At 50.2% G+C, this 25771-nt stretch overlaps 1 long non-coding RNA gene across 8 annotated transcripts in view; it reads left to right on the top strand.

Annotated features, from left to right (window-relative positions):
• The first annotated feature begins 4053 nt into the window (after positions 1-4053).
• LOC127487776 (uncharacterized) overlaps positions 4054-25771 on the top strand; it is a 52769-nt gene continuing 31051 nt past the window's right edge. The window contains exons 1-4 of one of the 8 annotated variants that reach the window (XR_016222359.1): positions 4054-4718; positions 5312-5501; positions 7140-7218; positions 7286-7389. This is a non-coding gene — a long non-coding RNA (uncharacterized LOC127487776). The other 7 variants (XR_016222364.1, XR_016222356.1, XR_016222361.1 and 4 more) reach the window with 7 other exon arrangements.

The raw sequence follows: 25771 nt of genomic DNA, 5'->3' as shown, positions 1-25771 counted from the left end.
TGGCATTGGGGCCACTGTGCAGTGAGAGTGGGGAGGGGAGGGCAGGGCCTGGGGAGTTTGCACAGTGCAAATTGTACATACACACTGGGTAAGGAATTAAATTTTATTATAGTACAGGGACAATAAGGTGGAGAAAAGGAACACAATGGGGAGGAGTAAAGAGAAATACAGGATCACGGGGATGGGGAAGGACAGGTGTGGCACTGGGGCTGAAGCAGAAGGGACTGCAGGAGCTGGGGCTGAGGCCGGGGCCAGTGCTGTGTCTGGTGCACCCTGCTCGATCCCTGGGGATATGGCTGTCCCCTGCGCATCCTTGTGCCAGTGCTCCTCCTTGGAGGGCCAGCACTGCTCCAGCAGGAATGTTGCTTGAAGGTCAGTGGTCTGTTCCGCTCCAGCCGTGAAGTCAGGTGCTGGGCCCGGCCCTTGCCTTGCTTCACTTCCAGCACAGGTGGAGCCGTCCTCAGGCCCCACTGTCCCGGCTGTGAGATGGGCATTTATGGAACCCCTGGGCTCTCTCTGGGCAACGGTTACCAACAGTAAGTGACTGAGCGGGACCTCAGGTGGTTTGTGCATGCTGGGGAACACCTGTGATGGTAGCTTCAAAGCTGTGGGCATGTTTGACCTCTGCCCCACCACACAGAGCTCATCAGTTTTAGGCAACTGATGCAGGTCTGGGCTGCTGGCGATCCCCAGCCTGCTGTGCTGCTCCAGGGGCGAGGCTGACTTGTCCTGGACCTGGGGGACAAGAGCGAGAATGGCAGGGAAGAGGCAGTCCCAGAGATCCCTCCACAGCCAGCAGCTCTGGGCCTCAGGCTGCCCCCACCTCTGAACTCCAACCTCCCTCCTCCAAGGGTGAAGAGGCCCCGTTCCCCCACACCCAGGGCCCATGAGGTCCCAGTGGTGTCCTGGCCAGCAGAGACCTGCCCTGGCTACCAGACTCACCCTGGCCTTTTTCTGTTTTAAGCGCCAGGTACGTCGGGGGTGAGGGTTGGCCCAATGTTCCCACCACTGGGCAAGGCGCCCACAGCAGGGTTTCTTGGGGCCTGGGCTTCGGCATCGCGGGATGCAACACAGGAACATCTTCTTATGAGACTCTTATCCAAGTGAGCTGGCTCAGGCTCAACTCTGGAATGTGGGGGTGGTTGCCGGGGCAGCCAGTTCAACAGGTCATCACCAACATAGTGAGGTCACTTCCTGTGGCTCCTAAGCTCAGCCCCCTCCTCACACAAAATATCCCCAAATTCTCAGTGGGCACTACCTATTCCACTACCCCATGCCATGTGCCCACTGTCCACAGTTGCACCAACACAGGCAGCACCTGCCACAGGGCTGGCCTGGTGGCAGACAGTGTCACCTGGCTCAGACCTGCTCTCTCATCCTTGTACAAGTTTGATCCTGCACAGATCATTGTCCCTCTCTGGACATTCTCAGTCTCTCTTCTTGTCTCTGGGGATCATTCTAGCATCTGCTTGAAGGGATGCCATCAGTGCTGTAGTGCCAAGGAACCCCTAAGCCTGGCATCACCTGTATGATGCAAACACCCTAGGTGTGGGAGATCCCAAGAAGGGCTGGACAAGGAATGGGGCATGCTTAGAGTTCTAGGAAAAGGAGGGGCTTCCCTGGCCTCTCCTGCCACATCTTAGGCACTCCATAGGTCTGGCTGTGGCATAACAGGAAATCTGATTCTCATGCCATGGTTGTCCTTTCTCTCTCTCTCTCTCTCTCTCTCTCTCTAAGTTTATTTGAAAGAGGGAGAGAGGGAGAGGGAGAGACACAGAGCATTGTGTTACATCTGCTGGTTCACCCCTCCCCCATAAAAGGTTGTCATTCCAAAGTGAGCCTGGCAGAACTCCATCTGCATCTCTCCCATGGGTTGCAGGAGCCCACATATGGGGACAGTTTTCCACTGCTTTCCCAGTTGTCTGAGCAGGGAGCTGGGATGGAAGTGGGGAACCAGTGCTCAAACTTACACTGAGGTATGGGATGCTGGAGTTGCAGGTGATGACTTAACCTGCTGTTCCATGACACAGGCCCCAGGGAGACAATTTTACCTCCCCGTTTTTCTCTTACTCCTCACAAGTTTGTAATGCTCTTCTTTATGCTCCTTCTGCTAGAGGCTGAGCTATAGCCAACACTCCAGCAATGACAATGGTGACCTACGTGGGATGGTTCCTAGCCTAGGGTTGGGGCTTCTGGGAACTGGGAGTTCAGCAGTTGGCAGTGTCAGATTAAAGAATGCCAGGCAGCTTGTGGGTAACACTTGCTGCATCCTGGGTCAAGATGTCCATCACCAAGATCTGAGCAATGGTGGCAGCAGCACATCCAGGAGCACTTACTCTTGGGGACACTTACTCCATCCTGTGCCACTCAGGTGTGGCTTGGGACCTGGCCATCCTGAGTTGCTGATGCAGAGAGCTGCGAAGTGCATGGTCACCTGCACTCCTGTTTGTCTAGCATCTTACGGGAATCATGGCTGAGTCATTGGGGCAGCTCTGATAAGTGTCAAATATCCCAGACATGATTACGAAAACCGGAAGTTCAGCAACATATCACAATTGTGGAGGAGAAAGGGACAGCCTTTCCCAGGATGCCAGAATGCTGGTGTCAGGTTCTCCCCCGGGAGACAGAGGAGTGCAAAGCGAGAGGTCTGAGAAAGCCCTGAGCCTGGTCTCTGGGTTGCTGGGTCTGACCTTCCCTGCTTCACAGCATGGGGCCACTTTCTTCCGGGTTAGAGACCACTGCCTTCCATAGGTAGAAATTGAGAAGGAATGTCATGGTTCACCGTGGATGACTCTGATGTTGGGTTCACCTTCCCACCACTTGATGTAAGTCTGGGATTTTATTCTTCTTGCTCCCCCAGTCCCTAGAGGCTTTCATGTTTCACCAGTTTTGTGTACCTTCCCACAGGGGGGAGGGTAGAATATCCTTTCCAAGCTGGAATCTGGACTTAAACCATCCCCTATCCGACTCCTGTAACTCTACAGTGGCCTCTACATCCCAAAGAGGATAAGGGGGTGTGTAAGACAGCAGGCTTCCTGGGACCCTGATGCCCAGGGAAGTCAGGTGGTTCTAACAGCTGCTTCCTATCTCAGAGTGTCCAGACAACTTAAACACTATCAGTCTTGAAGCTAATCCTCTTTATTGGTGGACACTGCCTTCTGTGTTTCGTGAGCCATAACATGGAGAACATCAGCATGGGGCCAGAAAGATGTGGACACAGGCTACTGGCTTGCTTATTGCTCTTCAGTTTATTCCAGGGACCCCAAGAGGATGAGGGACACTGACACAGGTGGGTGACCCGGAAACCACAAAGTGCCCATCCATATATTAGCAGCTAAGTTAGAGCCTCGCCCATGTGCCTACAGCAAGCAGGAAGGACACTGGTGATGAGTGGCCAAGGTGTCCCCAGACGGGAAGGGCTCAGCTCCTTCAACAGAAGAAGACTGATGGGTTACTGGCTCTGCAGATGGCTTCTCTGGATAAAATCCAAATCCCCTGTGGAGCCTCTGGCTATCCTAGAGGTAGAAGAGGACAAGCTAGAGAGATAGAGATGGACACTGGAGTCACAAAATAAGCTATTAAAGGAGTTTCAGTGACAGGAAACACAGTGACGGGTGGAAGCTCTGCCCTGTAACCCGGTTTTAAGGTTCTGACTCATTGATTTCCTGAGCTTCCCATCCCACCCTTGGGAAGAGACTGGTTATGAAATCAGATGCTTCTGTTTCTAAGCCAGGATGGAGCAGCAGCAGATGTCTAAGTCATTAAAAGCCTTCTCAGGGTGGGACTTGAAGCAGGAGTTTGGACACTGTGGGGGATACACACATCCTATATGGCGGTGCTTAGGTTCCAGTCCTATCTCTACTTTGATTCTAGCTTCTTATGTATGTACTCCTAGGGAGGCAGTGCATGATGGCTTAACTGGTTGGGTCCCTGCCACCCATGTGTCAGACCTCAATTGAGTGCCCTGCCCCAGTAGTGGGCATTTCAGGAGTGAATCAGCAGATGTGAGATATCTGTCTCTTTCAAATAAATAATGTTTTAAAAAATCTATAGAGGGAAATTTGATATTTGGTCTGCTTATGATCGTCAAAGTGGTAATGGGTAGGTATTGGTTTCAATGATTGCTGGAGTCCCTCAGGTTTTAGGCGTAAGGTTCATATGACTTGCTGCCTGCAGACCCCAATTGTCTGGAAACCATCCAATCAGACCCTAAATACAAACTCAGTTAACCTTTACTAAGAAATTCATGAAAATCGCTTAAAGGTCTTTACCAAGTCTTAACCTGTTACAGCAACCACAAAAAGGAATTAGGATTCAGCCCATGTGAATTATCTATGGAAGGCTCTTTCCCAATTGTGCTGGCCCTTTAACCTGCCAAAGGTGGAAAATGAGAACAAGAAAACACAATGAGGGCAGGTAGTGGCTGCTCTCATCTGGTGTGCAAATAAGACCTACTCTCACCTACACAGGTAGGAAGCCTACCTGCTTGATCGTAAACTGAGCTCCCTTCAGGAGCAGTTTAACCCCATCTGGGCAGGACCACACTTGGCCCTGTTTACCACTGACTGTTCTCCTAAACTACCACACGGGACTCCTTGCAGTCACCACACCTGAGAGCAGAGATGTTCCTTGTCTCTCCTGAACCCCTGCATGGCTCCTTGGAGAGCCCCTGTCAGACCTCAAACTGCTGCTGTATAGGGCCCCACATTGAATGTCAGGTAAGGAAGCCTCTAAATGGCTGCCCTGTTGCCCACAGCCTCTGGGGGCTACACCTGGTGTCTCGACTCCTTTGTTGATCTTGAGTACGAGTCTCACTCCACCAACATGAGCCATGTCTAGGTTCAGCAAGAAGTAATTACAGAAGCATGACTTCCTGCCTTACCCCTCCAGAGTGGGAGTGAAATGTCTCAGGGGGCATCTTGTAGCCAAATGTATAGGATTTGGGGAAGAACTGGAACAGGGCAGGGAGTGTAAACTGCCTAGAGCTTGTTTTCCAGATGTACCCGGAGAGCTGAATTTGTTACACTAAACTGAGAGTAGCTGGGCCACAAGAACCGAGCTTGAGTCTGATCTTGCTGACCTGAGCTAGGCTTTCCTCATAATGCTATCCAGTTCTCCACCAGGGGAGGAGACGGCCGCCATTTTCTGAACACAGAAAGTATGAAGATTTCGCCCAGGCTGAAGCAAGAGGGGCCCTCTGGTCTGTGGTTGGCCTTGGCCATGCCCTTCCCCCTGCTACAGAAGCCCAGGCAGACGATGGAGGCAGTTTCTTCGGGGAACTCCTCCCTCCCACGGTCTACTTTGTCACTAGGTTATGTGGGGACGCCTGAAGCCAGAGAACCCTGACTGCGGACACCCGGACGTGCAGCCCTCCCAGCGGAATGGTCCACAGTCGCGGGGGATGCTGGGAAAACGGAGAGAGGAGGCTGCAGGGCTGGTGGCGTCTTTCCTCCCCGAAGACGCCATTTTGAAACATTTTCCTCATTCAGGCGCCGTTGGAGGTATCCGAAGCTTTCCCCTAAATATTCTATTATTATAAGTTTCTAACAGAAAAGGCGGCATTCCCTGCACCCCTCCCCACACAGCGCCCACAGCTGAGGGGCCGGGGTTCCGGCTCCAGGTGGCTTCCAGGGCCAAGTCCCGCGGCTGCCGCTCGCTTGTCTTCATCCTCCACACCGCGGTAGATGGGGGCCTTTGCACCCCAACCCCGCTTGGGGGATGGAGGACGCAGCCTCCGGGCTCCAGGAGCCGCCGCTGCCCGCGGGGTCCGCCTAACGGTCAGGGGCAAGCAGGCTGAGCCAGCGGCAGCAGCAGACGCCCCCTCGCGGTCGGAAGCTGGCGGCGGGCGCTGGGCGCGGGACCTTTCCGTTAAGTGCGCGTGGAGCGCGGGGTTGCACTCGCGTGACTCCCGGGCGCTCGAGCCTCTGCTGGCATCCCAGACGCCAAAGCCGTCGTAGAACCTTTGAGCCTGCAGTGTCCACGCCTGGCCCCTGTCCCCGGCCCGCGCTGCCCCCATGGGCCACCGGTAAGGTGCTGGCCGACCTGCTGGGGTCTTTCTGCACAGTTGACGTGGGGCCGAGTCGGCTGCCCCTTCCCTCCGGGGATCGCGGGGCCTTCCTCTCTGCGGGCAGGTGTGGACCCCAGTGGGCTGGGAGAGGTGGGGTTCTCAGGTGCAGACCCGAGGCGCTGTCTCTTCTGTGGCCAGGTGTGCAGGGAGGAACAAACGCCAGGCTGGCTGGCTGAGGAAGGGGCTGGGTCAAGAATGACGCCCGGGAGAGGGTGGGGCAGGGGCTGCAGCCTGGATTCCAGAAAATCTCTAGCACCTCTCAGCAGCAGGCAGGATTGGGTGGGCGTTGTCTTTTTTAAGGGAAGAGCTGCTGTTCCTGAAGACACGAAAGACTTGCAAGCAAAAAAAAAAAAAAGTGGCAAGGAGGCTAATGCATGATCTCCGTCAGAACTTCCATTTTACAGGGGGGAAAACCGAGGCCCGGGGATGGAGGTGCTTTGTCTGGCTCCCTCCACTGCAGAGCTGGGAGGATGGGGCCGGTTGGAAGGCCTCCACTCCCTTCCTCTCTGGGCAATGGGCTGTGCTTGGGAAGGGGCTGATTTAGCGTCTTGGAGGCCCACCTGCTCCTCTGGGGCTCCTCAGTGGGAGGGTGGAGGTGAGAGGAGGGGACTGCAGTTGGCCCTTTGTTTTTCTTAAAGCAGTGGTAGACTTGACATTGAGTGCTGGGCCTGTTTGGAATGAAGAGACATGAAGTGTATTTCCCTGTAGACAGGGGAGACAGAAGTCCTTGATGAGCACTGACATGGTGAGCTGACCGCCCTGATCCGCAGTCAGACAATTTCATTCTCTTGGTGGCTCCTGACTGCCCAGGGAGGATGTGGTATTGACAGTGGGCTTGGTGTGGCCCTGGCTGCCCCTCAAGGGTGCGTGTCTTCACCGCAGCTACGTCTTTCCCAGCATCTTAGATTGAGCCCTCCACCTCCCCATTATGTTACCAAGGGATGGCCTCCTCAGTTTGGTATCGTAAATATAAAACTGAACCTTTGGTTCCTTTTTCAAGTTGCTTGGTTTCAAATAGGGACCAGCCCTATGCAAGCCTTCATTTCTAAGAGTGACCTATTTGGTCTTACAGGCTGAGGTCATGTTGGACTTGGCGGAGTGTCCCCAAATTTTGGGCTGCTAGCACCAGACATATTTCCCTTTGTCATCTGGTAGGTATGAATTGGTTCTTAGCTTCTCCAAGTCCTGTGCGAACAAAAGGGTGTGCTCCTCCTATAGGTTCCCGGTTACAACTTGCGGTTTCAATCTCATCTGAGTTGAAGTCCTCGCCAGACGTTTGCTAGCTGAGGTGTTGTTGGCAGGACATTTTGCCATCTGTCCAGGTGAGTGGTCTTTTATTTGAGAATGAAAGTGGGGGTGTGAGCATTGTGTTTCGTGGTTGGGACATCAGAGTATCAGAGTGCCTGGGTTTCGTGCCTGTCACCTTCCTGCTAATACAGATCCTGGGGGGTTAAGGCTCAAACGCTTGGGTTACTGCCGCCTGTGGGGAAATCTGGGGTGAGTTCCTGGTTCCTGGCTTCCACCTGGGACGGAAGCAGGTGTGTGGGGGAGTGTATCAGCGGATGAATGAGAAACTGAACTGAAACACATGGAATGTTCCTGTGCTAGAGAATCCATCTAATGGTTTGCAGTGACTCCAGACTTAATGCTGGTGTTTTCTGATTTGCTCATTTCCCTGATGGTTGGTTTTAGACTATGTGCACAGGACAAAGAGAAGATGGACTACAAACTACAAACTCAGTAGCTAGAGGTGGTTTATTCAGAGACAGACCTGAGAAAGGCCCTCTACCAGCGAGGGTTGGGAGCACATTCTGGTAGAGACTAGGGGCTTATCTAGCCTGGGCTACTTTTGGTTCAGGGTGAACAGGGATTAGGCAGAGCTGAGATGGTTTGCTCTGGCCTTTTCAAACTTCTGGAGGATTAGGGCTAATGGCTGAATTCTTGAGATAGTGGTGTGGCTGTAAGATAGCATCACTTCTGCACATGATGTTGCTCAATGTCCGGCATTCTGACTCTAAGGATAGATAGAGAGATGGGTGCTGATATCCTGTTGGCCACTTCCTGCTGATGCAGGGCTGTATGTCCAGATTGACTGGAGAAGAAGAGCAGTCTTGTGATGTTCCTGCGGGATGTCTTGGGATATAGCAGTCGCTCGTTCCTGTGAGCACTTTTGAAATATGGTAATTATATATCATAAGAATAAAGCACCGTGATTATGTGGAAAAAAGGAAGTAGTAGAAAAGTTACCCAGAGTGGAAAAGATGGCCAGAATGAGGCAGTTTTCATCAGGGCCTTGAGGAATTTTACTGTCATAGTTGACAGAGGTATGAGCATTCTTGTGCATACCTTCCAGGAGACAGATTAACATATGAAGTCTCTGAGAACCTGAATCCCCAGGCTGATACATCCAGTTTGACTGTGTGCCCGGGAGAGTGGTGTCTGCCACCTGATATGAGGGGTCTTGTTCATGCAGGTAGTCTGCATGAATCCAGGCTGAGCAGAAGATGCGCTCATTTTCATCAGCAGGGAGCCTGGAGGTTAGGTAGAATAGACCTCTCACAGGTTAAAAGTAAGCTTGGGTGAGGCAAAGGAACTCCGTTTTGTATTTAGATGGGCTTTCTGAAAAGGAGCCTAATTTTTCCTCAGGCTGTCTTGTATCAGACAATGAGAAGGGGACTTGACCCAAAGGAACAAATACCACATGATATCCCTGATCTGTGATAACTAATAGAGCACCTAGAAGGAAATCTGTGAAAGTGAAATTGACACTTTGAGAAACAATGACTTGAACAGCACTTGTCTTGACTGTTGAGGAATTTTTTTTTTTTTCTTAATGGAGAATGGGACTGGGAATGAGAGAGGGGGGAGGAGGTAGGGTGGGAGGGCGGATATGGTGGGAAGAATCACTCTGTTCCTAAAATTGTACTTATGAAATTTGTACTCTTTCAATAAAAGGTTTCTTTGGGAAAAAAAATGGGGAAGGGGACATGAACTTGGTGAGACCCTCTAGGCCTGCCACCTCCCTTATGGAGAACATATGTTTCTCTGTGCTCTGAGATTGAGTTGGGGGGTGGGGTCCAAGGATGTAGGTACATGGGGGAAGGACCCAATCTATGTGGTTGGTATGGGGAGGCACAAGAGAGGGAGGAGACGGATGAGTGTGCTTGACTTGAGAGGGTGGTCTGGGGAACTCTATAATAATGGAAGTGTTAGAGGAGGGGGTGGAGAGTTTCTGAGTTTCCAAGAGGGGCTGGGAGGTTGAGGCTGAGGCTGGGTTGTTACAGGGAATTGAGTGGTTAGGGCAGAGCATAGGGTGGGGGGTCAGTAAGGAGGGGCTCATTAGCTGGATTGAAAACAGCTGGGTCAAAGGATGAGGCCTCAGCTCCAGATTCTGAGGTGGGTTTGGGAGGGAAAGGGGGAACAGAGAAGGACGTCATAGGAGGAACAGTCCTTACACAAAGACTGTTGGTTGTGAAGAGTTTTTGCAAGCAGGGAACCTTAGACCACTTGCCATTTCATTTGAGGAAGTTGTATAGTATGTAAGGACGTTTTGATCAAAGGTGCCAAATTCTGGCCAGTGGCTGTGGATGTCTGATTTATATTGAGAACAAATTTGCAGACAGAAGCGCTTCATTGGCAGGATTTGAATTTCTGTTCTGTCCCTTCTGGCTGCAGGTCCTCGAGGAAGCCACTTTATCACTCCTAAATGTTGTAGTGAGGAGTCTCACAAGGTGCCCCCAAAGGGCCGCTGTAGGCCGTACAGGAATTTCTGTGTGCAGTGCTTGGCTCAGGTCCAGGCCATCCTAAGGGCTGTACTGTTGTTTGCTGTGGATGTTTTGCCTGAATGGACAAGTGAGGCAGAAGGAGGTAGCAGGGCCTCTGGGAACAGCAAGCCTGGTGTTGGGGAGAGGAAGAGGAGGGGTTTCTATTGAAGGGTGGGAGCACTCATTGGGGAAGTAGTCAGGCTGGGTAGGAGCACAGGGCCATACAGGGGTGGCCTTGGGAGCTGGGCTGAAGGGGTTCACCCAGCATGCTGGGAGCCCTAGCAGGGGTCAGATGGCAGTGAGGGCAGTAGGACGCTGGTCAGGTGTGTGTGAGTGGGGACCAGGGCTTCACTTGGAAGCCTTGGCTCAGAATCTTCCCCCTTCAGACCTCAGACTCTTTCCCATCTCACCAGGACAGACTCCCCAGCCTCCACTGCAGTCCCTGCCTCCAGCCCACAGCAGGAGATTTGGGGGCCACCACCTAATAACTTGTGGGCTCTATGTCACCAGGCTCAGTTCCTGTAGAGAGCAAGCCCCCAGGGGAGCTGGAGCTGCATCTCAAGCATGGACACTCAGGGCTGCTGCCCCCTCGTCTCTCACTGTTGTCCTGTGGGCCATTTGGCATCTGTTGCCTCAGTATGGAGACACGGGAATGATCTGAATGTGCAGGGTTTGTGGAGAGAATGATTGGCAGAACAGACCCCAGTGTTTGGCCTTTGTCTACCGGCTGTATTACTGAGGGAAAGACAGGTGTCGATGTTAAACAAAGTACAGGTGCACCTGGAGGAGCTAGGCCATGGAGGGAGCTGGCTGAGGAGACAGGGCTGGGCTTGTAGAAGGGGCAGGGGGTGAGTGCCGGGCAATGCCCGGCTTCCTCCCGTAGGGTTCTCCCTGAAGGGCTGACAAGAACACTGCTGCGCTTCCCCTGCTCTCTGTGATTTTTCCATTTTCTTTTGTTGTGCTGAGAACACTGCACAGGAGATCTGTCCTCTGAGGCTTCTCTGCATCTCTAGAATTCTAATTCTTTAAAAAAAAAAAAGATTTTTGTTTTGAAAGTCACAGTTGGCCGGTGCAGTGGCTCAATGGGCTAATCCTCCACCTGCGGCGCCGGCACACCGGGTTCTAGTCCAGGTCGGGACGCCAGATTCTGTCCTGGTTGCTCCTCTTCCTGTCCAGCTCTCTGCTGCGGTCTGGGAGTGCAGTGGAGGATGGCCCAAGTGCTTGGGCCCTGCACTCACATGGGAGACCAGGAGGAAGCACCTGGCCCCTGGCTTCAGATCAGCACGGTGCACCGGCCACAGCACACCGGCCGCAGCGGCCATTGGAGGGTGAACCAACGGTAAAGGAAGACCTTTCTCACTGTCTCTCTCTCTCTCTCATTCTCCACTCTGCCTGTGGAAAAAAAAAGTCACAGTTACAGAAAGAGGGAGAGACAGAGATATCTATCATCTGTTGGTTCATTCCCCAGATGGTTGCAATGGCTTCCCTAGACCAGGCTGAAGCCAGGAGCTTCTGCCCAATACCCTGTGGGTTGCAGGGACCCAGGTACTTGGGCCATCTTCCTCTGATTTTCCCAGATCATTTTCAGGGAGCTGGATTGGAATTGGAGAAGCAAGGACAGGGACTGGTGCCCACATGGGATGTGAGGGTTTATAGGTTGTGGCTTTATCCTCTACATCACAACACTGGTACCATCTCTAGAACTTCTTCATCTCCCAGTCATTTGCTTTTGCTGGACCCTGGAAGGAAGTCTTTGTTGTCCAAGCGACTGCCTCAGTCACCTGAGGTACTTGTCTTGGTTGAGTTTCCCCCAGTGTGCTTTCCATGGCTATTCTGCCAGTATGGGAGGATGGACTTTGGGAATCTCTGGGAAGATTATCCAGGGTGATCTCATACCTGTCAAGGAATGAAGTGAACAAAGGGTTAAGTCAGTCAGGCATGGAGTGAATCCTCATTTGTCCCATGGACATCTTTAGAATGTTTTTGGGGAAAAAAAAACTGATCCTCAGCAGTATTCTTGAACTCCTTATATATAATATAAAAATGAAATGAGTCTTCATCTCTGTAATTGGAAAACCATTTTTAAAGGGGACATGTATTTTTTATATAAATAGAATTGGAGCTGCCCAAGTTAAGGTTTGTGTATTAGTGTACAATTTATTTTTAGAATATATCTGTTAAAACTTATGTGGTTGCCAGTGCCGCAGTTCCATAGGCTAATCCTCTGCCTGCGGCGCTGGCACACCAGGTTCTAGTCCTGGATGGGGTGTCCGATTCTGTCCTGGTTGCCCCTCTTCCAGGCCAGCTCTCTGCTGTGGCCCGGGAGTGCAGTGGAGGATGGCCCAAGTGCTTGGGCCCTGCACCCCATGGGAGACCAGGATAAGCACCTGGCTCCTGGCTTCGGATCAGCATAGTGCGCCAGCCGCAGCGGCCATTGGAGGGTGAACCAATGGCAAAGGAAGACCTTTCTCTCTGTCTCTCTCTCTCTCACTGTCCACTCTGCCTGTCAAGAAAATTAAAAAAGAAAAAAACAGTTATGTGGTTAACATTATCCATAGAAGGGGCCGGCATTGTGGCACAGAGGGTTAAAGCCCCGGCCTGCAGCACCTGCATCCCATATGAGTGCTCCACTTCCAATCCAGCTCCCTGGTAATGTGCCTGGGACAAGTAGCAGAGGATGGCACAAGTCCTTGAGAATCTGCACCCATGTGGGAAACCTGGAAGAATCTCAGCTTCAGATTGGCTCAGCTCTGGCTGTTGCGGGCATTTGGGGAGTTAACCAGTGGGAAGATTCTCTCTCTGTCTCTGTCTCTCTCTCTGTCTCTTTCTTGGCTTCTGCCTCTCTGTAACTCTTTCAAAAAAAAAAAAAAACAGTAAATCTTTTTAAAAAAATTGCCCACTGGAAAAAAGAAAAGTGGAAGCTCATTTCACCAGTGCAGCTAATACTTTAGCATTCTTGGTCAGCATATGAAGTAAATTGGACGCTGTCAAGGTTAAGCCTCCCCTTGGGGCACCCTCATTTCTTACCAGAGTGCTGGATGAAGACCTGGCTACCCTGCTTCTGATCCAGCTCCCCTCTAATGCACTGAGAGACAGCAGATGGTAACCTGAATCCCTGGGCCTCTGACACCCACATGGGAGATGCAGATGGAGTTTCTGGCTCCTGGCTTCTGCCTGGTTCTGTCTTGGTGGTTGTGGGCATTTGGGAAGTGCATCACTTAATGGGAGACTTCTCTCTGTGTGTCTCTCTCTACCTTTCAAGTAGGTGAAAATAAGTAGACATTTCTTTGACTGTATTTTATCTTATTTTTTGGAGGTTTGCAGTTTTATTAAGAAAAAGAAGGACGCAAGTTAAACTGAAAGGCGGCATCTCCATTCCAGTGGTGCCTGAGTGTGCCGGACATCCTGAGAGGCACGTAGGGTTGCGGGTGGCCTCCATGCCGTCCTGAGGGCAGATGAGTGCTGTGATGCCCAGGCCCCGCTGCTGTGTCCTCCTTCAGCTTGTATGGCTCATTGGGATCAGGAGGAGTGAACAGCAGGCTGAGTAATGCACAGGCTGAGGAAGGCAGGCTGGGACCCTGACTCGAGACAGGATGGTGAGGATTGTCCACCACAGGAATCTTCTTAATGTAGCTGAGCTGTGTGCTGTAAAATTCTGTGTTTTGTGGACTCTGCTCAATTAAATGAAGCCAACAGGTATTGCACCAGGCCTGCTTGCTGAGCATCATGGACACCTCTGGCCAGTCCCTGGGCCCTGCGGATCCATTGCCACTCTCACTTATGCTCCAGCCTCATTTCCCTGCCCTCTGAGCCTTGCTGTCTCATATTGTGGCTCTCTGACTGGAGGACACCACTTTGGATCTTCCTGGTGACTGCCTGAGAGGGGCTGAGCTGTCTTGCATCCTAGGAGACATCTCTGTCCAGGCTCCCTGCTCCCTGGCTGCACTGCCTGCCTACTGGGGGCTCCTTGCTTCTGCTCTCTGGACAGCCTGCCCTGCCCTCCTTCTGGCTCTCACTGCTCAGCCCCCTCCCCAAGGACACCTGCCCATGCCCCACGGGTGCCACCTGATCCTGGGCTCACCCCACCGTGTCTTTCTTCTGTGGTACCCCCTCGTGGGACAGACTCTGTAGCTGTGGTGGAGGGCCCTGAATAGTCACTGTGTCAGTGTAAAGGGAGAAGATGTGTGTAACATTGAGCAAGTCAGCCAGGGCCTGAGAAGACCAGACAGTCCTCCTGGACCTGACTGAGAGCCTGAACATACATCAGCTCAGCCCACACGAGCATCCAAACAAACCACCCAGGCCAGGCAGAAAACGGGGATGCAGCCCTCAGCAATAAGGATCTGAGACCACAACATCCCAGATGGCCCCATGTAACCTCAGGAGAGACCTTGAGCCTGCAGCATGCCGGCTCCTGAACTGCAGATGTGGCGAGATGATACATCTGTGTCATAGAACCAGCTGTGCAGGGCAGGCAGCCACTCAGGCACCTTCAGGATGGAGAGTCGCACCACAGGTGCCACACAGGGTGGAGTGGGATGAGCAAGCTCACCTGTTCCCGCCTCTATGGGGCACCCAGCCTTCCCAGCTCTCTGTTCTTGGTGATTCTGATGCCACCCAACTGCCCCCCCTTTTTTGGCCCATTTTAGGAAAAGCAAACAAGAGGTTACTGCTGAGTAACTGAACTCCCTGGGAGCTGCATCAAGTACATTCTTTGCGTCCTGAAGGGTGTGGAGTGAGCCCATCTGATAAGTGAGGAAATGGAGGCTCAGAGCGGGGCAGGGGGTACTTGCTCCATGGCATCTTCTGAATGAGTGGAAGGGCCAGGGTTCTAACCCAAGATGGTTAGTTATAAAGCCAGGCTCTTACCACCAGACATGGGTGGGTGCAGCAGCTCTTATTCCCACCCCTCCTTAAATGCACATGGCAGACTGTGATGGGGGTTCCAGGGGACTTAATGATAGAGGGCTGGAGCTGAGCAGAGGCAGGGGAGAGCAAAGGCCTGCAGCTGGGGAGCAGCATGTGCCTTTGGGAACCCCCTGGGAGTAACATTACTAGCAGAAGGAAACAGGTGCCAGGCAGTCTTGGTATAGTCAAGAGCTCCTGGCCTTATTCAGAGGGAGAGGTTTTGGGTTTTAACCTGGAGCCGGGGGGAGACACCAAGAGTCAGCAAATACATTTTTTTTCTATGAAAGAGGGAAAAGAGATACAGAGAGAGAGATCTTCCATTTGTTGGTTCACTCCCCAAATGACTGGAGCTGGGCCAGGCTGGAGTGAGAAGAAGAGACCTCCAAGTACTTGGGCCACTTTCCACTGCTTTCACAAGACATCAGCAATGAGCTGGATCAGAAGTAGAGCCTTAGGGATTTGAACTTGTGCCCATTTGGGATGCTTGCATGGATGGCAGGTGGTGGCCTAACCTGTCATGTCACAACATTGGCTCCTGAATTTTATTTTTTTTAAGTGTGTGTCTTAGGTCATTTTTTTAAATAAATATTTATTTATTTAATTTAAAAGCAGAGTTACAGAGAGGCAGAGGCAGAGAGAGAGAAGTCTTCTATCTGCTGGTTCACTCCCTAAATGGCCACAGGACCTGGGCCAATCCAAAGCCAGGATCCAGGAGCTTCTTCCAGGTCTCCACATGGGTGCAGGGACCCAAGGACTTGGGCCATCTTCTACTGCTTTCACAGGCCATAGCAGAGAGCTGGATCAGAAGTGGTGCAGCCAGGACTTGAACTGGTATCCATGTGGGATGCTGGCACTGCTGGTGGCAGCTTTACCTGCTATACCACAGCGCTGGCTCCTGGATTTGTTTTTAAAAGCTTTGTTACAGGAGGGGTTTGTGGTACAGGGGGTCAGATTTCTAGCCTTGGATGCCTGTATCCCCCATGAGGGTGCTGGTTTTGGCTGCCAGTATTCTACTTCTGATTAGCTTCCCAGTGATGTGTCTCTGGGGGGTACAGGCAGTGGCTCGAGTACTTGGGTCCCTGCCACTGGATGAGAGTTCCAACTCTCTGATTTTCAAGTCATGAAAATCTATGGCAAAAAATGAAAAAAGTTTTTGTCCACTGAGTGGAGATTGACCATGGGGCCCTGGTTCCTAGCTGTGGAGATTGTGTCTCCTTAAGGAACACTGTGGTTGGAACAACTGGGAGGTGCTCCTGGCTTGGGAAAGGTGGGGCCAGAGATGCCGCTCTACACCCTGCCCAGGGTGTCCTGGACCAATTATCTGGGTCCAGTGTCCATAGTGCCTAGAGGAGAGCCCTGGGATGGGGGAACAGGAGTGGAAACCGGGACAGCAACGAGGAGCCAGAGAGACAGGGCTGTCAAGGAGGCAAAGCCACACATCTTGACTCTGCTGTACAGAGGTGACTTGGGTTTATGTTGGTTCCCTGCCCCGTGGCTCAATTTCCTTGCATACAAAATGGGCACAGTTGTCCCCTCTTCGAGTTATCAGGATTGCAGAAGGCAGTCCTTGTCAAACCCTGAAAACTGAGCCTCTGCACCTGCACCCTCATAGCTGCTGTGGACACCATTACTGTGTGTCACTTGTGAGGAGAGGGAGCTGACCTTCCCAGCATCCCTGGAACTTCACCCAGATCATCTTATCCAGGTCCTTGGTTTTTAAGGCTTAGAATCACATTTCAGACCTGAGTGTAACCTGAGCTTGTGGGGAATCACAGGTTCAGGACTGGGCATGTCCATGGTGTGATCACCCTGGACCTTCACCTTAGTTGGTTGACCCTGCAGGAAGTGAGCAGAGGAGTGGAAAACCCTTGCTCCCCACCACCCCTCCTCCTCTGTGCCCCGAGTTCACTGGGCTTGTTCTGGTGGGGAAGCAAATGCCACACTGCAGGGCTGTGTCTGCATTCCTAGGGAGATGCACAGGGCATCAGCCTTGTCCTCTCCTCCCCAGTCCCATCCTGTGCAGCAGAAGCACAGAGACTCCTGCTCCGTCAGCTGTGACTCACACTAGTCTGTCTCTGCCCACTGCCCTCGTCCTGCCTCCCGGCCTCTGACAACTGCCATTGTGCTCTTATCCTCCAGGACATCACCACTTTCCAGATTCCACGTGTGAGTGAGGTCATGTGTCTTTCTGTGCTTGGCTTATTTCACTTAACCCAGTGACTTCCAGATCCTTCCATGTTGTCACAAATGACAAGATTTCAACCTTTTTTATAGCCGAGTAGTATTCCTTTTGTACAAGTACCACTGTTTTTTCTTTTTCCATCCATTGGTGGTGGATGTGTAGGTTGATTGCATTCCTTAGCTACTGGGAACAGAACTGCAGTAAACATGGGGGCACAGATCTCTCATCTACAGACTGACTTCCTTCCTCTTGGATGTATACCAGATAGTGGGGTTGCTGGACTGGATGGTAAGTATAGTTTCTGTTTCTTGAGCAACTTCCTTACTGGCTTCAATGGATCTACATTCCACCCACAGAGTGCCTAGTGTTCCCTTCTCTCCACACACATGCTCACTTGTAATCTTTCGTCCCTTTGGTATCCCATTGTGGTTTTGATTTCCGTCTCTCAGAGATTAGTGATGAGCATTTTCATCAAGTACTTCATATTATCTGTAGTCCCTTCCTGTGCCATGGAACAGGAGAACCGCTGACATGTCTTCCTTTAAGAAATGTCTATTTCTAACTATGGCCATTTCTAAGTGTGAGTTACTTGTTGTTGGATTTGTTTTTGCTGTGGAGTTATGTTTTTATGTTGACTTTACTAATTGCTATGTTGGATGTATGGCTTGCAAATGTTATTTCCTTTGCTGTACAGAAGCTCTTTAATCTAATGAAATCCCACTTGTTTGCTAGTTGACTTTGTTTCCTGTGCCCATGGGGTTTGATCTAAGAAATCCTTGCCCATTGCACTGTCCTGAAGCAGTTCCCCTGCGTTTTCATCTAATTGTTTCAAAGCCTCAGGTCTCACATTTCAGTCTGGTTTGAATGCCTTTTTTAAAAAAAAAGATTTATTTATTTATGTTAAAGTTAGAGTTACACAGAGAGAGAAAGAGAGGCAGAGAGAAGTCGTTCATTCACTGTTTTACTCCCCAGATGGCCACAATGGCCGGAGCTGCACTGATCCAAAGCCAAAAGCCAGGAGCTTCCTCCAGGTCTCCCATGAGGGTGCAGGTGCCCAAGCACTTGGGCCATCTTCTACTGCTTTCCCAGGCCACAGCAGAGAGATGGATTGGAAGAGGAGCAGCTGGGACTAGAACTGGTGCCCGTATGGGAGCCGGCACTGCAGGCGGAGGCTTTACCCACTGAGCCACAGTGCTGGCCCCTTGATTTATTTTTTGAAACCAATATTAATCATCCACAGCTTTGATGAGTATGTTCTGTGCGCGTTAGGACCAGGTTTTCTTCCAGGTGCTTTTCATTTAATAAATGTGTTCTTCCCAACAGCGATATAGAGTTAGGTTCTCTGGTTAACCACTGTCTTGCAGTTGAGGATCCAAAGGCACAAAGGCTAAGCAGTGAAGAAGCCTAGTGTCCCTGAGCAGGATTTGGCCTCTGTGCTGTAAGTCAGGGACTGTCACTGAATCCAGACCTCATGTTAACTGCCCAGGATGGTGGAGATACTGCTGTGTGTCTCCCCTCTGCCAGGCTCTGTGCTGTGAGATCCCCTTTCAGTCTCCAAGAGGACCTTGACCTCAGCATCCTCCTGGCCCTAGGATGGTCAGCTGGCATGGTGCCCACACACGTGAAGGACCAGTTACTTCTATATCATTCTGATCACTTTCTGTGAACAGTTTTCTTGACCTACAATTGACAGAACATGATGTATGTCCTTTTCTGTCCATGTCAGTGACTTTAATATATGTACAGGCTGTGCAGCCATCAGCATAGTGTAGCTGTAGAACATTCCCAGAACACTTAAAGAACCTCCTGGCTATTGGCACTCAGTTCTCAGTCCCACCCCCAGGCCCTGGAGACATGTGTCTGCTCACTTTCACTAATGTCCCTATGCATGTAGGTGGTGTCACACTATATGAGGCCTTTGCCTCTGGCCATCTTCCCAGAGCCATGTGTCCTCAGGGCTCCCAAGTTGGATGGCGAGAGTCAGAACAGTATGACTTTCTGTGGGGTGGAGAGTTGTCCATTGTGAGAAGAGATCATATGTTTATCTGTGTATCAGTTGATGGCTATTTGATGGCTTCTACTTGCTGGTTTTATGAATGATACAGTTAGGAACATTCTAGACATGTTTTTGAAAAAGAAAATATATGTTTATTCATAATTGACACATGGGGTACAGTGTGGTATTTTAATGTAAATACACAGTATATAATCAGATTAATTAGGATATCCATCACCTCAAACATACTCATCATTTGTGTTGGGAACATTCAGAATCCCCTCTACTAGCTATTGTGAGGCACGTAATTAACTTTTCATTGTTTACCTCACTGTGTGGCAGAACATTTGAAGTTGCTCCTCACAGTGAACTGTACTCTGTACCCATCCACCATCCTCCCTCCATTCCCTCCTCCCCTTTCCAGCCTCCATAAACTCTGTTCTAGTTGCCTACTTCTTTGAGGTCACGTTTTTATGATTTCACACGTAAATGGGAACATGCAGTAATTTTCCTTCTGTGCTTGACTTGTTTAACTAACACGATGTCCTCCATGGGGTGGGCACTGTGACCTAGTAGGCTAACCTTAACCCTCCCCATGTGGTGCTGGCATCCCAAATGGGTGCTGGTTCATGTCCTGGCTGCTCCTCTTCCAATCCAGCTCTCTGCTTGTGGACTGCAAAAGCAGTGGAGGATGGCCCAAGTGTTTGGACTCCTGCACCCATGTGTGGGACATGAAAGAGGCTTCTGTCTCCTGGCTTTGGATCGGCTCAGCTCTGGCCTTTGTACAAATTTGGGGAGTGAACCAGCAGATGAAAGTCCTTTCTCTCTGTCTTCCCTTCTCTCTGTAACTCAACCTCTCAAATAAATGAAATGCCCCCCTCCCAAAATAACCACACAAACACATGCTATCTTCCAGGCTCATGCATATTGCTGCAAATGATATGGCTGCATTTTTATGGTATTATTCCATATGCATATGTAACCACATGTTCTTTATCCATTCATCTACCAGTAGAATATCTAGGTTGACTCCATACCCTGGCTTTCATGAATAGCAGCAGTAAATGTGGCATGCAGGTATGTCATCAAAATTTGGTTTCCTTTCCTTTGGATGTATATGCACAAAGGGATTGCTGGATCAAATGGCAGTTCTATTTCTAGTTTTTTGGGGAAGCAGCATACTGTTTTCCACAAGGGCTGCATTGATTGACATTCCCGTCCACAGTGTATGAGAATTCTCCTTTCACCATGTCCTTGCATTTGTTTGTTGTCTTTTTTGCTTTCCAAACCTGGGAGAGAGAATCTTTCATTTGAGTTTTTCAGATCCAATTCCCTGATGATTAGTTTGGTTGGGCATTATTTCATGTACTTGTTGGCTATTTGTATATCTTCTTTTGACATGTATCTACTCAGATCATTTGCTCATTTTTAATTAGATTTTTATGGGGGGCTGTTGGGTTGAGTTCCTTAATTTCTTCAGGTGAACAACTAAGTATTTTCTCTCATTCTGTGAAGAATGTCATTGGTATTGTGAGAGGAATTGCATTGTATCTAAAATAGTTGCACATTTTAAAATCCTAGTTCTTCAAATGCATGACCATGGGATGACTTTCCACTTTTTAGTCATCTCTTCAATTTCTTTCAACTCCTTGTTCCACCATTGGGTTGCCTTCTTGATTTCTTTCCATCTCATTTGTTACTAGGGTATTGAAATGCTATTGATTTTAGTAAGCTGATCTTGTATCCTGCATTTTTATTAACTCTTCTAATTCTTTTGGTGAAGTTTTTAGTTTTTCTATATATAATATCATATAGACTGCAAGTAAGGACAATTTGACTTTGTTGATTCCGGATTAGATGCTGTTATTTGTTTCTCTTGCTTAATTGTGCTGGTAGCACTCCCAGTTGTGTGTTGATGAGTGGTAGAAGGGATCCATTGATTGGACAGGGGCATGGTGTTTGATTTCCATGCATTTGACTAATATCTACAGTTCTTCTGGTTGATTACTAATATTTTATTCCATTATGACCTGAGAAAATTTGATTTTTGTTTTTAAAAGTTAGTTGAGGCTTGTTTTGTGGGTTAATGTAGGGTTTGTTCTAGAGAATGGCCCATGTGCTGAGGAGAAGCTCTGTCCATTGACAAGTGGGATGTTGAAGTCCCCTGCTCCTGTTGTTGCAGGATCTCCACCTCCCTTTAGAACTAATATTGTTTGCATTACATGCTTTGGTGGTCTAGTTTTCAGATGCACATATGTATTTAAATCTCTTATATCCTCTTTCTGAACAGATTCTTTTATCATTATGTAATGTGTGTTTGAAGTGGGTTTCTTAGAGGCAGTTTCTTGAGGCTTGGTCTTTATCCATTCAGCCAGTCTGTATCCATTAAGTGGGAAACTTAACCCATTTGCATTCTAGGTTATTATTAACAAATAACAACCTATGTCTACCTAGGCACTTTTTTATAGGGACAAGCATTTTCAGTTGTCTTGAGTATGAGCTAGGAATGGAGTTGCTGAGTCCTAGAGTAACTATATTTCACCATTTGGACAAATGCTTGATCATTACAGTGGCTGCAGCATTTCACACTCTCACCATCAATGGGTGAGGTCTGTTTGTCCATATCCTTTACAACTCTTGTTCCTCCCCATTGTTTTGACTCCTGCCACTCAGGTAGGGGGGAATTGGTGTCACATTGTGGCTTCCATTTGCTTTTCCCTGGAGTACGGTGATGTTGAGCAACTTTTACTGTGCTTATCTTAGAAGAAACGCATATTCAAATATTTCACTCATGGTTGGTTGAGATGTTCATTTTCCTATTATTTAATTGTAAGTGTTCCTTATATTTTCTGGACATTCTTATCAGATATATGATTTTAGAATATTTTGTCTGAATCTTTGTGTTCATTTTTCACTTTGATAATGTGTTTCTTGAATCACAAATGTTTGAGATTTGGAGAAATTACTATTAATCTTTTTATTATATATCATAGTTTTGATAATGTACCCAAAATCTGTGGGTTACTCAAAATTATCAAGATTTTGTAAGTTTTCTTCTAAGTGATTTACATTTATGACTTTTTTTTATTTGAAAGGCAGAGTTAGACAATGAGAGAGAGAGACAGAGAGAAAGGTCTTCCTTCCATTGGTTCACCCCACAAATGGCTGCTACAGCTAGCGCGCTGTGCTGATCCGAAACCAGGAGCCAGGTGCTTCCTCCTGGACTCCTATGCGGGCGCAGGGCCCAAGCACTTGGGCCATCCTCCACTGCACTCCCTGGCCACAGCAGAGAGCTGGCCTGGAAAAGGAGCAACCGAGACAGAATCCAGCGCCCCAACTGGGACTAGAACCCAATGTGCCAGTGCCGCAGGCAGAGGTTTAGCCTAGTGAGCCACGGCACCAGCCTTATATTTACGACTTTTAACATTTATGCTGAGATGCTTTATTTTGAGTTACATTTTAGATTAGGTGAAGATCCAAATGAGAGGCATGGAAACTTTTTCTGCTATGGCCATTTGGTGTTTACAGCATCATTTGCTGTGTTTGTAGGTCTGCCAATGATGTTCCCTTCTCTGGGCCTGCTCATGTCTCCTGCATAGATGTGCAAGTTTTTACACCTGATCAGGGGTGAGTATACAGTAAGGACCTTCTCTTGCTTTTACAGAAGTAGCACAGGCTCCCATGGGCACAAAAACCTCTAGATTGCCAGTGAAATACGGAGGACTTTCAAGGTCCATATGTCTATCATCCTGGTTCTGTTATGCAAACTTGAGGCTAGCACACTGGGGTTTGGTTAGTCCTGGGTGGCAGAGCTCTTGCTGGTGCACACATGTCTGTTGGGCCCAGTCAGGTCCACCTGTAGGCAGGGGAGCTGGTCCCCAGAGGTCAATAGTGTCCCCCAGAACATTTGTATCACTTCGCTGTACCTGTGGGCTCTCTGTGACTTTGAGGTTCTTCATCTGTAAGCCAGAACCTCACAGCAGTGCAAGAGTATGAAAGCCTGGGGTACACTTCCCCTGTGGAACCAGAGCCTGTTTCAGTGGAATGTGGTCACTGTTCTTGGGGACATCCTCTGTGTTTCCATCTGGGCAGCGAAGTCCCACCCATCTCACCTGCACACCAGGCAGTCTGGGTCATGTGGGGTCCTGGACAAGGCCACCGCTGTATCCTGTGCAGTGAGCAAATCCTTGCTCTGCTTCTTCTGCCAGTGACCCATTGTTGAGTACAGGAACAGAGACTGTGATTGCTTCTCTGTGTGTGTGGCCCCTGTGCCCTCACTGGAAGAACCCCTTTCCCCCTTCCTGTGCATCCTTCATCCCAGAAACTGGGGGCCCCCAGTGTGTGCAGAGAGGTATAGTGCATCACATTCACTGTTCTGGTGATGGCTGTGGTTAGGGCTGCCATCCCATTTCACAGATGAGGACACTGAGGCTGCAGTGAGAATGCCCACTACAGGTCAGTTCTGTCAGACCTTAGAGCCTGGGTCCCTGACCACAAGGAGGCACTACCCCAGCCAATGACAGCGTCTCCCTGTTCATTGCTTTCCTTGGCATTCCCAGCGTACTATCCCTCTGTGCATCCTTATGCCAGCTCTCATTCTTTGAGCTCTAGCAATACTGCAGCAGGGGTATTGCTTAAAGGTGAGAGCTCTTCTTTACCCAGTCATGAGGTCAGGTGCCAGGCCCGGCCCTGACCTTGCTTCACTCTGGCAAAGGCAGAGCCATCGGGCCCCACTGCCTCTGCTGGGAGATGGGCATTTGCGGGCCTCCTGGGCTCCACCTGGGCCATTACCAACACTGAGGGACTGTGTGCAACCTCAGGTGGTTTGTGCACACTTGGGAACTCCTGTTACAGGGTTTCTAAACTGTGGATGTGTTTGTCCACTGCTCCACCACACATGGGTCATCTGTTGTAGGTAGCTAGTGCATGTCAAGGCTACTGGTGATCCCCAGCCCGCTGTACTGTGCCAGGGGCACGGCTAACCTATCCTGGACCTAGGAGACAAGAGCCGGGAATGGCAGGAAAGAGGCAGTCCCTGGGATCCCTCCATACCCACCCAGCTCTGGGAGTAGGTTCCCAATGCCCTGAACTCCAGCCTCCCCTGCCTAGGGTGAAGTGGCCCCTCTGTCCCCTGCACACCCAGGGAACTGTGGGCTCCCAACTTGGGGTCTGATTGGTGTCCAGGCCCTCAGAGACCTGCCCTGGCTGCCAAACTCACTCTGGCCTTTTTCTGGTGAAAACGCTAGGTATGTCAGGGGTGAGGGCTGGCCCAGCATCCTCACCACTGGGCAAGGCACCCACAATGGGTTTTCTTGGGGTCTGGGCTTCAGCACCACGGGAAACAACACAGGAACATCTTCCTTACAGAGTATACCAAGTGAGTTGGCTGAGACTCAACTCTGGAATGTGGAGGTGGTTGTCAGGGCAGCCAGTTCTCTAGGTCACTTCCTGTGGCTCCTAAACTGAGCTCCCTTCTCGCACAAGACATCCCCAAATTCCCAGTGGCCACTGCCTACTCTGCTTTTTTTCAATGCCATCTCCCCCACTCTCCACAATTGCACCAACACAGGGAACGCCCTACCCCAGGGTAGGCCTGGGGGCACCCAGAGCCACAGTTGGGCTAGACCTGCTACCCCCTCCTTGGGGCTTCTGATTTTACAATATGGTTGTTGTCCCTCTCAGGACATCCAGCCTCCTGTCTGGTCCCTGGGGATTATTTTCCAGTGAAGCTGGTGCCCTCACCTGCAGAGATGTGGACCCTGAAGAGCTACAGGCCCCATCACTCCCTGTGTGTGCATTGGGAGCCTACTACCAGCCCCTGTGGTGTTGCTGTTCCCACTGGCACCTGGAGAGTGGTTCCTCTCTCTTAAACCCAAAGCTGAGATGCAACTGCGCAGGCTCTGTGGCCCCGTGTGTACCTGGGGCTGACTACCATGTGTAGCTGATGGTGGCCAGATGACTTGGTATACACCCTGAAAGAAGCCCTGGGGTGGCCCAATGGTCTGTAAGATGCAGGGCTTGACCCATGCAGAGTGGCTGTTGAGCCTCAGCCGGGCTCCTTAGGGGTCTGGGGACAGGGCTGGCTCTCTGATGACCAGGGCAATAACTACCTTCCCCCTGCACTTACTGATTGTTCCCCAGTGGTAGTAGGGGTCTTGCCAGCCCTCTCTGGGGGTCAGGGCTTGAAATGACACTGATGTAGGTCAGTGAGAGAAACCAGATGTGATAGGTCACGTGTGAGATTTTGTTTCCATCCAGTGTCTTAAGCAGGCAGTGCTGTAGACACAGGGGATGTTCAGTGTTGGGGTGGGGCCAAGGCATGGGCAGAGACCAGGAGTGGTGTTGGGTGTGGTTTAGGTGATTAGTGTTTGGGGAGTAACAAGCCCCTGAGACAACCTTTCCGACCTCCATCAGAGCTTAAGATCCCTGTTCTAGGTCATTTTTAAATTTCTTAGGTGGAATTGAGCTGTCCTGAGGGCACATGCTGGTAGGGAGGAGACACTCAGAAGGAAGAGAAGGAAGAGATTTGTGAGACTGAAGAGGAAGGATAAAAAGGCAGAAGCAAAGAATGAACAGAAAAGGCCAGGCTGGTACAAGGGAAACCTATCCTGTGTCATGGTCGGAATATGATAGTTTGGAAGGTCTTGCTGGTGTTTCTGAAGGTGTGGGACAGGCGAATTAAAGCAGAAAATCAAAATGGAGACCACAGACATCCTGGAGAGGACTGAGTAGGTGTGCTACTCAAAAACGAGGGGGAGAAGGTTGGACACAATGCAAGTAGTTGCGGGGTGGAAGATGACTCAGAACTGTGTGAAAATACTTTTGCATGCTGAAACAGAATATGAATATACATG

The sequence above is a fragment of the Oryctolagus cuniculus genome, chromosome 16 (genome assembly GCF_051225735.1).
Source record: "Oryctolagus cuniculus isolate XC-2025 breed Fujian yellow rabbit chromosome 16, ASM5122573v1, whole genome shotgun sequence".
In the NCBI taxonomy this organism is placed as follows: Eukaryota; Metazoa; Chordata; class Mammalia; order Lagomorpha; family Leporidae; genus Oryctolagus; species Oryctolagus cuniculus.
The sequence above is the reverse complement of the archived record's forward strand: the minus strand, read 5'-3'. Positions and strand labels throughout refer to the sequence as shown.